This window comes from Mytilus trossulus, chromosome 12 (genome assembly GCF_036588685.1).
Source record: "Mytilus trossulus isolate FHL-02 chromosome 12, PNRI_Mtr1.1.1.hap1, whole genome shotgun sequence".
NCBI classification, from domain to species: Eukaryota; Metazoa; Mollusca; class Bivalvia; order Mytilida; family Mytilidae; genus Mytilus; species Mytilus trossulus.
In genome coordinates this window covers 32536444-32549280 of record NC_086384.1, presented here as the reverse complement: position 1 = coordinate 32549280, position 12837 = coordinate 32536444, and the positions used below count along the sequence as shown (strand labels likewise).

Here is a 12837-nt window from a genome sequence, read left to right as displayed (position 1 = left end):
TACGAAGGAGATGCACACACATGATAAACAGTGAATAGGGAGATAACTCTTACAAAGAAAATGGTTCGGCTTAGCAGGGTGAAATTTAAAAGCGCATAAACTATACGATACAATATGAAAAAAATCTAAGCGACATATTGCGAAACAAACATTTATCGCAAGAACAAAATTTGGCGGAAGAAAAAAAAAAAAAAAATAATAATAATAATAATAATTAAAAACCAATTGTTCAGAGAACAATTGAAGGTCTTTCCATCAAAACAATGTATGAAAAGTTGTGAAACTAAGTTTAAAATGTCATTGCAATCGTCAAATGATAGCTCCTAGTAAGCTGATTCCAAAAATATATTGTTTCCATACATTTTTTTTAAATAAGGGAGATAATTTGTTACTTCCGGTTTGAAAAATGTTACTTCCGATTCTATTTGAATATTTACTTGACACTGATTCCAAAAATATCTGGTTCTATATACTTTTATATTAATAAAGTACAAAAAATAGCTACTTCCGGTTTACAAAAGGTCACTTCCGGTTGTTTTTTTCAAGGTTAAATGGTTTGATACCTTTTTCTAAAAGTTGTATATCTTTATCATGTATACATATAGAATAAAAGCAAAGGTCAAAATCAAGAACGTCAAATTAAGCTATGACCTTGAGATCAATTTCAAGGTCATAAACCAAGGACCTCAAATCAAAAGAACATAGGTCCTAATTATATTTAGTTAATGAGTTAAATCACCAAACGCGTATTTTTAAATACAAGAGGGGAGAAAACTCCCTTTTACATTCAACGTACGCTTGCAATCAAAATTTACATCTTACGACATGTCGCAACTAACAATTTAGTAAAAATAATTTGTTGATATCTTATACAGTCTTTGGATATAAGTTAAAATAAGCCAAATTCAAATATTAGAATATGACCTTGACCTTTGACCTTGACCTAATTTTCATTTTTTGGGACCAATGACCTCAAATCAAAAGATCCTAGGTCTCTATCACTTATGGTTTATAAGATAGAAATTCATATCACTTATATCAGATGCATAAGGGGAAATAACTCTCATATTGAGCGGTCATATCGCTTCGGTCAAAATAGGACAAATCATGCGAAGGATATAACGAGCAATTTTGTAAAATAAATTTGTCATAATCTTTTACGGTTGTGAAGGAGATGCGCTAACAAGGAAAACAGTGTTTGGGGAGATAACTCCTACAAAGAAAAGTATTCGTTTACGCAGGGTAAATTTCAAAAGCGCATGAACTGTTTGATATCATATACAAAATATCTAAGCGACATATTGCGAAACAAATGTTTATCGCAAGAACAAATTTAGGCGGAAGAAAAAAAAAAAAATTAAAAACCAATTGTTCAGAGAACAATTGCAGGTCTTTCCATCAAAACAATGTATTTTGATATGAAAAGTTGTGAAACTAAGTTTAAAATGTCATTTCAATCGTCAAATGATAGCTCCTAGTAAGCTGATTCCAAAAATATATTGTTTCCATACATTTTTTTTAAATAAGGGAGATAATTTGTTACTTCCGGTTTCAAAAATGTTACTTCCGATTATATTTGAATATTTACTTGACACTGATTTCAAAAATATCTGGTTCTATATACTTTTATATTAATAAAGTACAAAAAATAGCTACTTCCGGTTTACAAAAGGTCACTTCCGGTTGTTTTTTTCAAGGTTAAATGGTTTGATATCTTTTTCTAAAAGTTGTATATCTTTATCATGTATACATATAGAATAAAAGCAAAGGTCAAAATCTAGAACGTCAAATTAAGCTATGACCTTGAGATCAATTTCAAGGTCATAAACCAAGGACCTCAAATCAAAAGACCATAGGTCTTAATTATATTTAGTTAATGAGTTAAATCACCAAACGCGTATTTTTAAATACAAGAGGGGAGAAAACTCCCTTTTACATTCAACGTACGCTTGCAATCAAAAATTTACATCTTACGACATGTCGCAACTAACAATTTAGTAAAAATAATTTATTGATATCTTATACAGTCTTTGGATATAAGTTAAAATAAGCCAAATTCAAATATTAGAATATGACCTTGACCTTTGACCTTGACCTTATTTTCATTTTTTGGGACCAAGGACCTCAAATCAAAAGATCCTAGGTCTCTATCACTTATGGTTTATAAGATAGAATTTCATATCACTTATATCAGATGCATAAGGGGAAATAACTCTCATATGGAGCGGTCATATCGCTTCAGTCAAAATAGGACAAATCATGCGAAGGATATAACGAGCAATTTTGTAAAATAAATTTGTCATAATCTTTTACGGTTGCGAAGGAGATGCGCTAACAAGGAAAACAGTGTTTGGGGAGATAACTCCTACAAAGAAAAGTATTCGTTTACGCAGGGTAAATTTCAAAAGCGCATAAACTGTTCAATATCATATTCAAAATATCTAAGCGACATATTGCGAAACAAATGTTTATCGCAAGAACAAAATTAGGCGGAAGAAAAAAAAAAAAAAAAAAAAAAAAATAATCAGAAGAAAAACAATAGGTCTTTCCACAGAAAAGTGGAAAGACCTAATAATAATCAGAACAAATACAATAGGCTTTCCACAGAAAAGTGGAAAGACCTAATAATATGGATAAAACTGGAGTTGTCGTTCGTTTTACGTTGATAGGATAGATAGCACACAACCTACATTCAGTTGTAAGTGGAGGGTTAAAAAAAAAGGGGGGGGGGCAAAAGGGGGTCTCGGGGAGATTTTTTTTTTTTTTTATTAACGGAACAGAATGGTTAAAAAGGTTTTTTACAATATAAATCAATTGCTTTAAAAAAGCAATTGTAGGGGGTCTTTCCCCCTTTAAAATTAATTGAATTTGGGGGGGGGGGGGGGGTGTTTGTTTGTTTGTTTGTTTGTTTGTTCGTTTCTGTATGGGGTCTATATTATTGTTACCGGAGAAGTTTCATGTTTAGTTTGGAAAGTTTTTCTTTTATTTTAGGTACAGCGCGCGCGCCACATCACGTGACACGGGTTTATAATAACGAAAAGATAGTCTTTTTATTTCTTTTTAGGTGGGGACTTTGAACAGACAACATGTATAGAGACGGAATAAACACAATGTAATTTCTTTTGTCATTGTAGGAAATTGACAACTTGATGACAGTTCACGGGCAGTGCATGTTTTGGATTTAATTGATCCGGTGTTACTTTAAAACACATTTATTGATTATTTTCTGATATTGTACATTTTTCAGCACCTGTTTGTAACACAGATTAGTATTTCAATCTCGGAGCGGACATTTTATTGTAGGTTTTTACTGAGATTTACGGACCTAGCAAGCGATTTTTAGGGCATTGCCATTTCTTTTGTCTAGGAAAAGCTTTGAGAGATATCTGCACCAAGTTTTTTTTATAAACTTTCAGTACATGTATGCCCTGCTGACTGCAAATTTTGAGGTCGATTGTACTTGTAGTTTCAGAGAACATGTGGATTTTTTTTCAGAAGTGACGCAAGAACAATATTGAATTTCGATTTTTCATGAAACATGATTTATTGATCATGATCATGATTGATTGATTGATTGATTGATTGATTGATTGATCGATTGATTGGTTGGTTGGTTAAACACGTTGCTTAAACATGTTGCTTAAACACGTTGGTTAAACACATTGGATAGGCTCAAAATTGGATCCCGTATTTAACGCATGAAACGGAAACATGTATTGATTGATTGATTGGTTGGTTGGTTGATTAAACACGTTGATTAAACACGTTGGTTAAACATGTTGGTTAAACACGTTGGTTAAACATATTGGTGAAACACGTTGGCTGGTTAAACACGTTGGATAGGCTCAATTTAAACAAGGAAAAAAAAACCATCTTGGATCCCGTATTTAACACATGAAACGGAAACATGCATTGATTGGTTGGTTGGTTAAACACGTTGATTAAACATGTTGGTTAAACACGTTGGTTAAACATGTTGGTTAAACACGTTGGTTAAACATAGTGGTGAAACACGTTGGATAGGCTCAATTTAAACAAGCGAAAAAAAAACACATCTTGGATCCCGTATTTAACACATGAAACGGAAACATGCATTGATTGGTTGGTTGGTTAAACATGTTGGTTAAACATATTGGTTAAACACGTTGGCTGGTTAAACACGTCGGATAGGCTCAATTTAAACAAGCGGGAAAAAAAACACATCTTGGATCCCGTATTTAACACATGAAACGGAAACATGCATTGATTTGTTGGTTGGTTTGTTAAACACGTTGGTTGAACATGTTGGTTAAACACGTTGGTTAAACATATTGGTTAAATATGTTGGTTATAAACGTTTGATAGACTCAATTCAAACAAGCGAAAAAAAAAGAGACCTTGAATCCCGTATCAAACACATGAAACGGAAACATTGATTGATTGATTGATTGATTGATTGATTGATTGATTGGTTGGTTGGTTGGTTGGTTGGTTGGTTGGTTGGTTGGTTGGTTGAAATTCAAACACACATAAAACTGCTTAAATAGTGCCAAAACCACATAATTTGATGACCTTGACCTTTGACCTTGTGACTTTCGTCAAGGTCATTGCTCCACAAGGTCATTGCAAAAGACCCTAAGGGTCAAGGACCTTTTGTTAAAGAGTTTTGCCTAAAAATGGCTTTTTAAAAACCATCGATGGGAGTTATGTCCCTTACATGATGGTAAAATCAATATAGTCATAATGTAAAAAAGTTGCCCCTTGAAGTACCAAGCATTTTTCACTGCTTAATTTTTTTGTATCTATAACCGTTCAAGAGTTATAGGGAAATCAAAGACATGTGAAAATCTAAAATGTGACCTTGAACTTTGACCTTGACCTAATTTTCTAAGTTAGGAATCAGGGGACTCAAATAAAAACATTCCAGGGTTATACGGTTAACGGTTTATGAGTTAAAAAAACATACCGACAAATTTATTCCGTAAAGATAGATAACTCCTATAAAATTTCTTCGAATCGCTTCGATCCAAATACGCCAAAAATTCCTGAGGATGTAACGAACAATTTGTAAAAAGAATTTTGGCTCTTTCTTATTTTGTTACGAAGGAGATGCACACACATGATAAACAGTGAATAGGGAGATAACTCTTACAAAGAAAATGGTTCGGCTTAGCAGGGTGAAATTTAAAAGCGCATAAACTATACGATACAATATGAAAAAAATCTAAGCGACATATTGCGAAACAAACATTTATCGCAAGAACAAAATTTGGCGGAAGAAAAAAAAAAAAAAAATAATAATAATAATAATAATTAAAAACCAATTGTTCAGAGAACAATTGAAAGTCTTTCCACACCACAGGAATTTGGATAAGAAGGTAGTTTCTTCATACTGATGCGATAAATGATGGTTTAATTATCTCTTTGAGTGATATAAGGGAGATAATATGCTACTTCCGGTCAAATGAATGTCACATCCGGTCTCATATGATAGCTTCTTTCACACTGATTCCAAAAATATATAGTTTCTATATACTTTTGTATGTAGAATGGGAGATAATTGGCCACTTCCGGTTTGTAGGAAGTCATTTTTAGTATTCAGTAATCTGTGCATGTATCTATATGACAAAATAAATGGATTCTGAGTACTTTTATGTGAAAAAATTGCAAAAAAAGCTACTTCCGGTTTTCCAAAGGTCACTTCCGGTATCCATTTTTCAAGGTCATTTGTCACCCAACCTTTTGTATCAAGTCAAATGTCTTTATAATGAACTTAATTGAAGTAATTATCAAATAACCTCATATCAAGACATTTCAGGGGCAACAACTCCTATAAGATACCATTTAATTGTATAAGACTAAATGTAGCATATCTTCATTACAATAAAGCAGACATTTTCCACTTGTTCTTTTGTATGTATCTCCCACAGTGTCAGAGAAAATGCAAAAACAAGCAAAAGTCACAATTGAGAACTTGACCTTGACCTTTGACCTTGACCTAATTTTCTAAGTGAGGACCCAGAGGACTCAAATAAAAACATTCCAGGGTTATACGGTTAACGGTTTATGAGTTAAAAAAACATACGAACAAATTTATTCCGTAAAGGTAGATAACTCCTATAAAATTTCATTGAATCGCTTCGATCCAAATACGCCAAAAATTCCTGAGGATGTAACGAACAATTTGTAAAAAGAATTTTGTCGCTATCTTGTTTTGTTACGAAGGAGATGCACACAGAGGATAAACAGTGAAAAGGGAGATAACTCTTACATAGAAAATGGTTCGCCTTAGCAGGGTGAAATTTAAAAGCGCATAACCTATACGATACAATATGAAAAAAATCTAAGCGACATCTTGCGAAACAAACATTTATCGCAAGAACAAAATTTGGCGGAAGAAAAAAAAAAAAAAAATAATAATAATAATCAGAAGAAAAACAATAAGTCTTTCCACAGAAAAGTGGAAAGACTTAATAATAATCAGAACAAATACAATAGGCTTTCCACAGAAAAGTGGAAAGACCTAATAATATGGATAAAACTGGAGTTGTCGTTCGTTTTACGTTGATAGGATAGATAGCACACAACCTACATTCAGTTGTAAGTGGAGGGTTAAAAAAAAAGGGGGGGGGGCAAAAGGGGGTCTCGGGGAGATTTTTTTTTTTTTTTATTAACGGAACAGAATGGTTAAAAAGGTTTTTTACAATATAAATCAATTGCTTTAAAAAAGCAATTGTAGGGGGTCTTTCCCCCTTTAAAATTAATTGAATTTGGGGGGGGGGGGGTGTTTGTTTGTTTGTTTGTTTGTTTGTTCGTTTCTGTATGGGGTCTATATTATTGTTACCGGAGAAGTTTCATGTTTAGTTTGGAAAGTTTTTCTTTTATTTTAGGTACAGCGCGCGCGCCACATCACGTGACACGGGTTTATAATAACGAAAAGATAGTCTTTTTATTTCTTTTTAGGTGGGGACTTTGAACAGACAACATGTATAGAGACGGAATAAACACAATGTAATTTCTTTTGTCATTGTAGGAAATTGACAACTTGATGACAGTTCACGGGCAGTGCATGTTTTGGATTTAATTGATCCGGTGTTACTTTAAAACACATTTATTGATTATTTTCTGATATTGTACATTTTTCAGCACCTGTTTGTAACACAGATTAGTATTTCAATCTCGGAGCGGACATTTTATTGTAGGTTTTTACTGAGATTTACGGACCTAGCAAGCGATTTTTAGGGCATTGCCATTTCTTTTGTCTAGGAAAAGCTTTGAGAGATATCTGCACCAAGTTTTTTTTATAAACTTTCAGTACATGTATGCCCTGCTGACTGCAAATTTTGAGGTCGATTGTACTTGTAGTTTCAGAGAACATGTGGATTTTTTTTCAGAAGTGACGCAAGAACAATATTGAATTTCGATTTTTCATGAAACATGATTTATTGATCATGATCATGATTGATTGATTGATTGATTGATTGATTGATTGATCGATTGATTGGTTGGTTGGTTAAACACGTTGCTTAAACATGTTGCTTAAACACGTTGGTTAAACACATTGGATAGGCTCAAAATTGGATCCCGTATTTAACGCATGAAACGGAAACATGTATTGATTGATTGATTGGTTGGTTGGTTGATTAAACACGTTGATTAAACACGTTGGTTAAACATGTTGGTTAAACACGTTGGTTAAACATATTGGTGAAACACGTTGGCTGGTTAAACACGTTGGATAGGCTCAATTTAAACAAGGAAAAAAAAACCATCTTGGATCCCGTATTTAACACATGAAACGGAAACATGCATTGATTGGTTGGTTGGTTAAACACGTTGATTAAACATGTTGGTTAAACACGTTGGTTAAACATGTTGGTTAAACACGTTGGTTAAACATAGTGGTGAAACACGTTGGATAGGCTCAATTTAAACAAGCGAAAAAAAAACACATCTTGGATCCCGTATTTAACACATGAAACGGAAACATGCATTGATTGGTTGGTTGGTTAAACATGTTGGTTAAACATATTGGTTAAACACGTTGGCTGGTTAAACACGTCGGATAGGCTCAATTTAAACAAGCGGGAAAAAAAACACATCTTGGATCCCGTATTTAACACATGAAACGGAAACATGCATTGATTTGTTGGTTGGTTTGTTAAACACGTTGGTTGAACATGTTGGTTAAACACGTTGGTTAAACATATTGGTTAAATATGTTGGTTATAAACGTTTGATAGACTCAATTCAAACAAGCGAAAAAAAAAGAGACCTTGAATCCCGTATCAAACACATGAAACGGAAACATTGATTGATTGATTGATTGATTGATTGATTGATTGATTGGTTGGTTGGTTGGTTGGTTGGTTGGTTGAAATTCAAACACACATAAAACTGCTTAAATAGTGCCAAAACCACATAATTTGATGACCTTGACCTTTGACCTTGTGACTTTCGTCATGGTCATTGCTCCACAAGGTCATTGCAAAAGACCCTAAGGGTCAAGGACCTTTTGTTAAAGAGTTTTGCCTAAAAATGGCTTTTTAAAAACCATCGATGGGAGTTATGTCCCTTACATGATGGTAAAATCAATATAGTCATAATGTAAAAAAGTTGCCCCTTGAAGTACCAAGCATTTTTCACTGCTGAATTTTTTTGTATCTATAACCGTTCAAGAGTTATAGGGAAATCAAAGACATGTGAAAATCTAAAATGTGACCTTGACCTTTGACCTTGACCTAATTTTCTAAGTTAGGAATCAGGGGACTCAAATAAAAACATTCCAGGGTTATACGGTTAACGGTTTATGAGTTAAAAAAACATACCGACAAATTTATTCCGTAAAGATAGATAACTCCTATAAAATTTCTTCGAATCGCTTCGATCCAAATACGCCAAAAATTCCTGAGGATGTAGCGAACAATTTGTAAAAAGAATTTTGTCGCTTTCTTATTTTGTTACGAAGGAGATGCACACACATGATAAACAGTGAATAGGGAGATAACTCTTACAAAGAAAATGGTTCGGCTTAGCAGGGTGAAATTTAAAAGCGCATAAACTATACGATACAATATGAAAAAAATCTAAGCGACATATTGCGAAACAAACATTTATCGCAAGAACAAAATTTGGCGGAAGAAAAAAAAAAAAAAAATAATAATAATAATAATAATAATAATCAGAACAAATACAATAGGCTTTCCACAGAAAAGTGGAAAGACCTAATTAAAAACCAATTGTTCAGAGAACAATTGAAAGTCTTTCCACACCAAAGAAATTTTGATAAGAAGATAGTTTCTTCATACTGATGCAATAAATGATGGTTTAATTATCTTTTTGAGTGATATAAGGGAGATAATATGCTACTTCCGGTAAAATGAAGTCACATCCGGTCTCATATGATAGCTTCTTTCACACTGATTCCAAAAATATTTTGTTTCTATATACTTTTGTATGTAGAATGGGAGATAATTGGCCACTTCCGGTTTGTTTGAAGTCATTTTTAGTCTTCAGTAATCTGTTCATGTATCTATATGACAAAAGATATGGATTCTGGGTACTTTTAGGTGAACAAATTGCAAAAATAGCTACTTCCGGTTTTCTAAAGGTCACTTCCGGTAGCCATTTTTCAAGGTCATTTGTCACTAAACCTTTTGTATGAGGTCAAATGTCTTTATAATGAATTTAATTGAAGTTATAATCAAATAACCTCATATCAAGACATTTCAGGGGCAACAACTCCTATAAGATGCCATTAAATTGTATAAGACTAAATGTAGCATATTTTCATAACAATAAAGCTGACATTTTGCACGTATTCTTTAATATGTATCTTTCAAAGTGTCAGAAAAAATGCAAAAACAAGCAAAAGTCACAATTGAGAACTTGACCTTGACCTTTGACCTTGACCTCATTTTCTAAGTTAGGACCTAGGAGACTCAAATAAAAACATTACAGGGTTATACGGTTAACTGTTTATGAGTCCAAATACGCCAAAAATTACTGAGGATGTAACGGACAATTTGAAAAAAGAATTTTGTCGCTATCTTGTTTTGTTACGAAGGAGAGTTATAATTTTAAAGGCTCATATTCATTGCAGGATAGCAGCTTCAGTTGGGATGATTTCTTGTTGAAAAATAACAGTGAACTTCTAAACAATCTTGGAAACTTCATTAACAGGTAAAATAATCTGAATCTAAGACATTGAGTATGTATTCAAACCAGAAGTCAAGATGTGGAATAATTTAAAAGTAAAATCAGTGATTATCATAACATTGTAGAAAATAGAAAAATCAAAAGACATAGCCCTACATTTAGTAGTAAAAGAAGAAAATTACTTTATCCTATAAATTAAAATTGAGAATGGAAATAGTGAATGTGAAAGAGACAACAACCCGACCACAGAACAGACAACAGCAGAAGGTCTTCAATGCAGCGAGAAATTCCCGCACCCGGAGGCATCCTTCAGCTGGCCCCTAAACAAATATATATACCAGTTCAGTGATAATGAACGCCATACTAAACTCCAAATTATACACAAAAAACTAAAATTAAAAATAATACAAGACTAACAAAGGCCATTGAATGCATTCAGGTTACTCAATATAGTTATTTAAAAAAACAAATACTATATGAAATGCATGATGTTCAAACAATATATAAAAAAATAAAAAATGACAATAGGAATGTTTTTTTTGGTTCATAAAAAAGACATATATATATTTGATGTTAACAGTAAGATTAAAATCATTTTTTGCTCGGGGGTTGAAGTTTCTCAGTGACAAATTTGGTGGAGTTATCCAGGAAATGAATCTTAGAGATGAAGATAAGCAGCTGTTGGCCCTTATAAACAGGGAATTACAAACATACATTGATAATATGGAACAGGCAATGTAAGTTCGAACTACATATAAGTCAAATTCTGAGGACCTGTAGGTTATTTCATCAGTTATAACACTTTAAATGGTAAGATATTTTATCTTACAAATTGACAGCAAAGCACAGTCGGTTAACAATAATCAACAATGTTAGCAGTGCAAATGCAAATTGAAAAATGTGTTCATTTTTTTTTTACCAAAAAAAAGAGAGAAAAAAAGCTCTTTCAATAAAAACCTAAAACTTTCAGAGAAATACTTTAAGATAAAATGTGTTGTCAAATTAAAACATCCTGCTTATGATTTTACCAACAAATCAAATTGAAATGTTTTTGCAATAAAAGTCACAGTTACATTCCTGGATTTTAGATTGAGAGACTCCATACGTAACATAATGAGCATATCCAGATTAGGGAACCAGTTCATGCAGTCTAAGAAACCATGGGTCTTAGTTAAAGGTAGCGCAGACGACAAGTAAGTTATTTACATGTGTCTATTTGTTATTATTACCAGCTAATAAACGAGAAATTGTATAATTTGGAAATTTATAGATGGATTAATATGAACATGAACAGTAACTTGTTTTTGATTGTTATGTGTTATTTGTATTGGTTTTACAACCCAAGATGACAAAATTGATAACATATGTTAATACTGCAATAACTATTACTTTATATAAAGAGGTTACATATAGATAAAAAATTGAGAATGGAAATGGGGAATGTGTCAAAGAGACAACAACCAGACCAAAGAACAGAAAACAGTGGAAGGCCACCAATGGGTCTTCAACACCATGAGAAAAATCCTGCACCAGGAGGCGTACTTCAACTGGCCCCTAAACAAAAATTTGTCCCAGTTCAGTAATAATGAACGTCATACTAAACTCTGAAATATATAAATGAACTAGCTATGTTCCCTGATCCACCTTTAAGTTGTATACTCTTATCTTTAGGTCAAGATCGGGAACAGTTGTTAGTTTAGCTGTCAACATTGCCAATCTTTTGTCTGTGTTACTACAACCCCTTTATGCCAGAGACAAGTCAGACTATACAGACACAGTTAAACACCCCACCAGACTCTAATGTTGTATATAGAGAGTTTGTATGTCACCTACCACCAGGACATAAACTAGGAAAGGTAAGAAACTTTCACCTTACTTTGATATATATGTAGAGAGTTTGTATGCCACCTGCCACCAGGACATAAAATAGGAAAGGTAAGAAACTTTCACCTTACTTTGATATATATGTAGAGAGTTTGTATGCCACCTGCCACCGGGACATAAAATAGGAAAGGTAAGAAACTTTCACCTTACTTATATATAGATATAGGAAGATGGGGTATGAGTGCCAATGAGACAACTCTCCATCCAAGTAACAATTTATAAAAGTATATGTATATATTAAGTTGTAATGTCAGTTGTAGAGGACACGTCATTCAGCTGCTGTTGTGTTGATCTCAGTTACTTGTGAACAATTAGATCAAATGTAGATCTATTTGTACATTATTAGAGAAATTTTAAAAGTACTGTGAAAGTACTTTTATTCGTGGGGTACCAATTTTCGTGGTTTTCGTGGATGACTTTATGCACGAATTTAAGTGTCCAACGAAATAAAACAACCATTGTCCAAATCAAGACATGGAATGATCCCCATGTATGTTTGACTACTGATATGATCAAGAGCATGTTTTTAATATCGCCAAATCTGAGAATATTTCAACAGCAGTCACAGAACTACACCTGCATGCAGTTTATACAGTTTTATCGTTAATAACATAAACTGTACAACTTTTGATCTTTTAATATTAATAAAAATATTTTTAAACGATGAAAGTCAGATTTCCGGTATTGATATGCCAGTATGATAAAGTGTTCATTTTATATCCCTATAGTTCTCGTACACATGGGAAATAATAATTTCATGCTGGACTTAATTTCAATAAGAATTATTTGACAATTCAAAATACGTATATAGCATTT

The 12837-nt window shown here is 33.0% G+C and overlaps 1 pseudogene; it reads left to right on the top strand.

The window, feature by feature from the left end:
- LOC134692373 (methionine--tRNA ligase, cytoplasmic-like) overlaps positions 1 to 12837 on the top strand; it is a 99944-nt pseudogene that overhangs the window by 70917 nt on the left and 16190 nt on the right.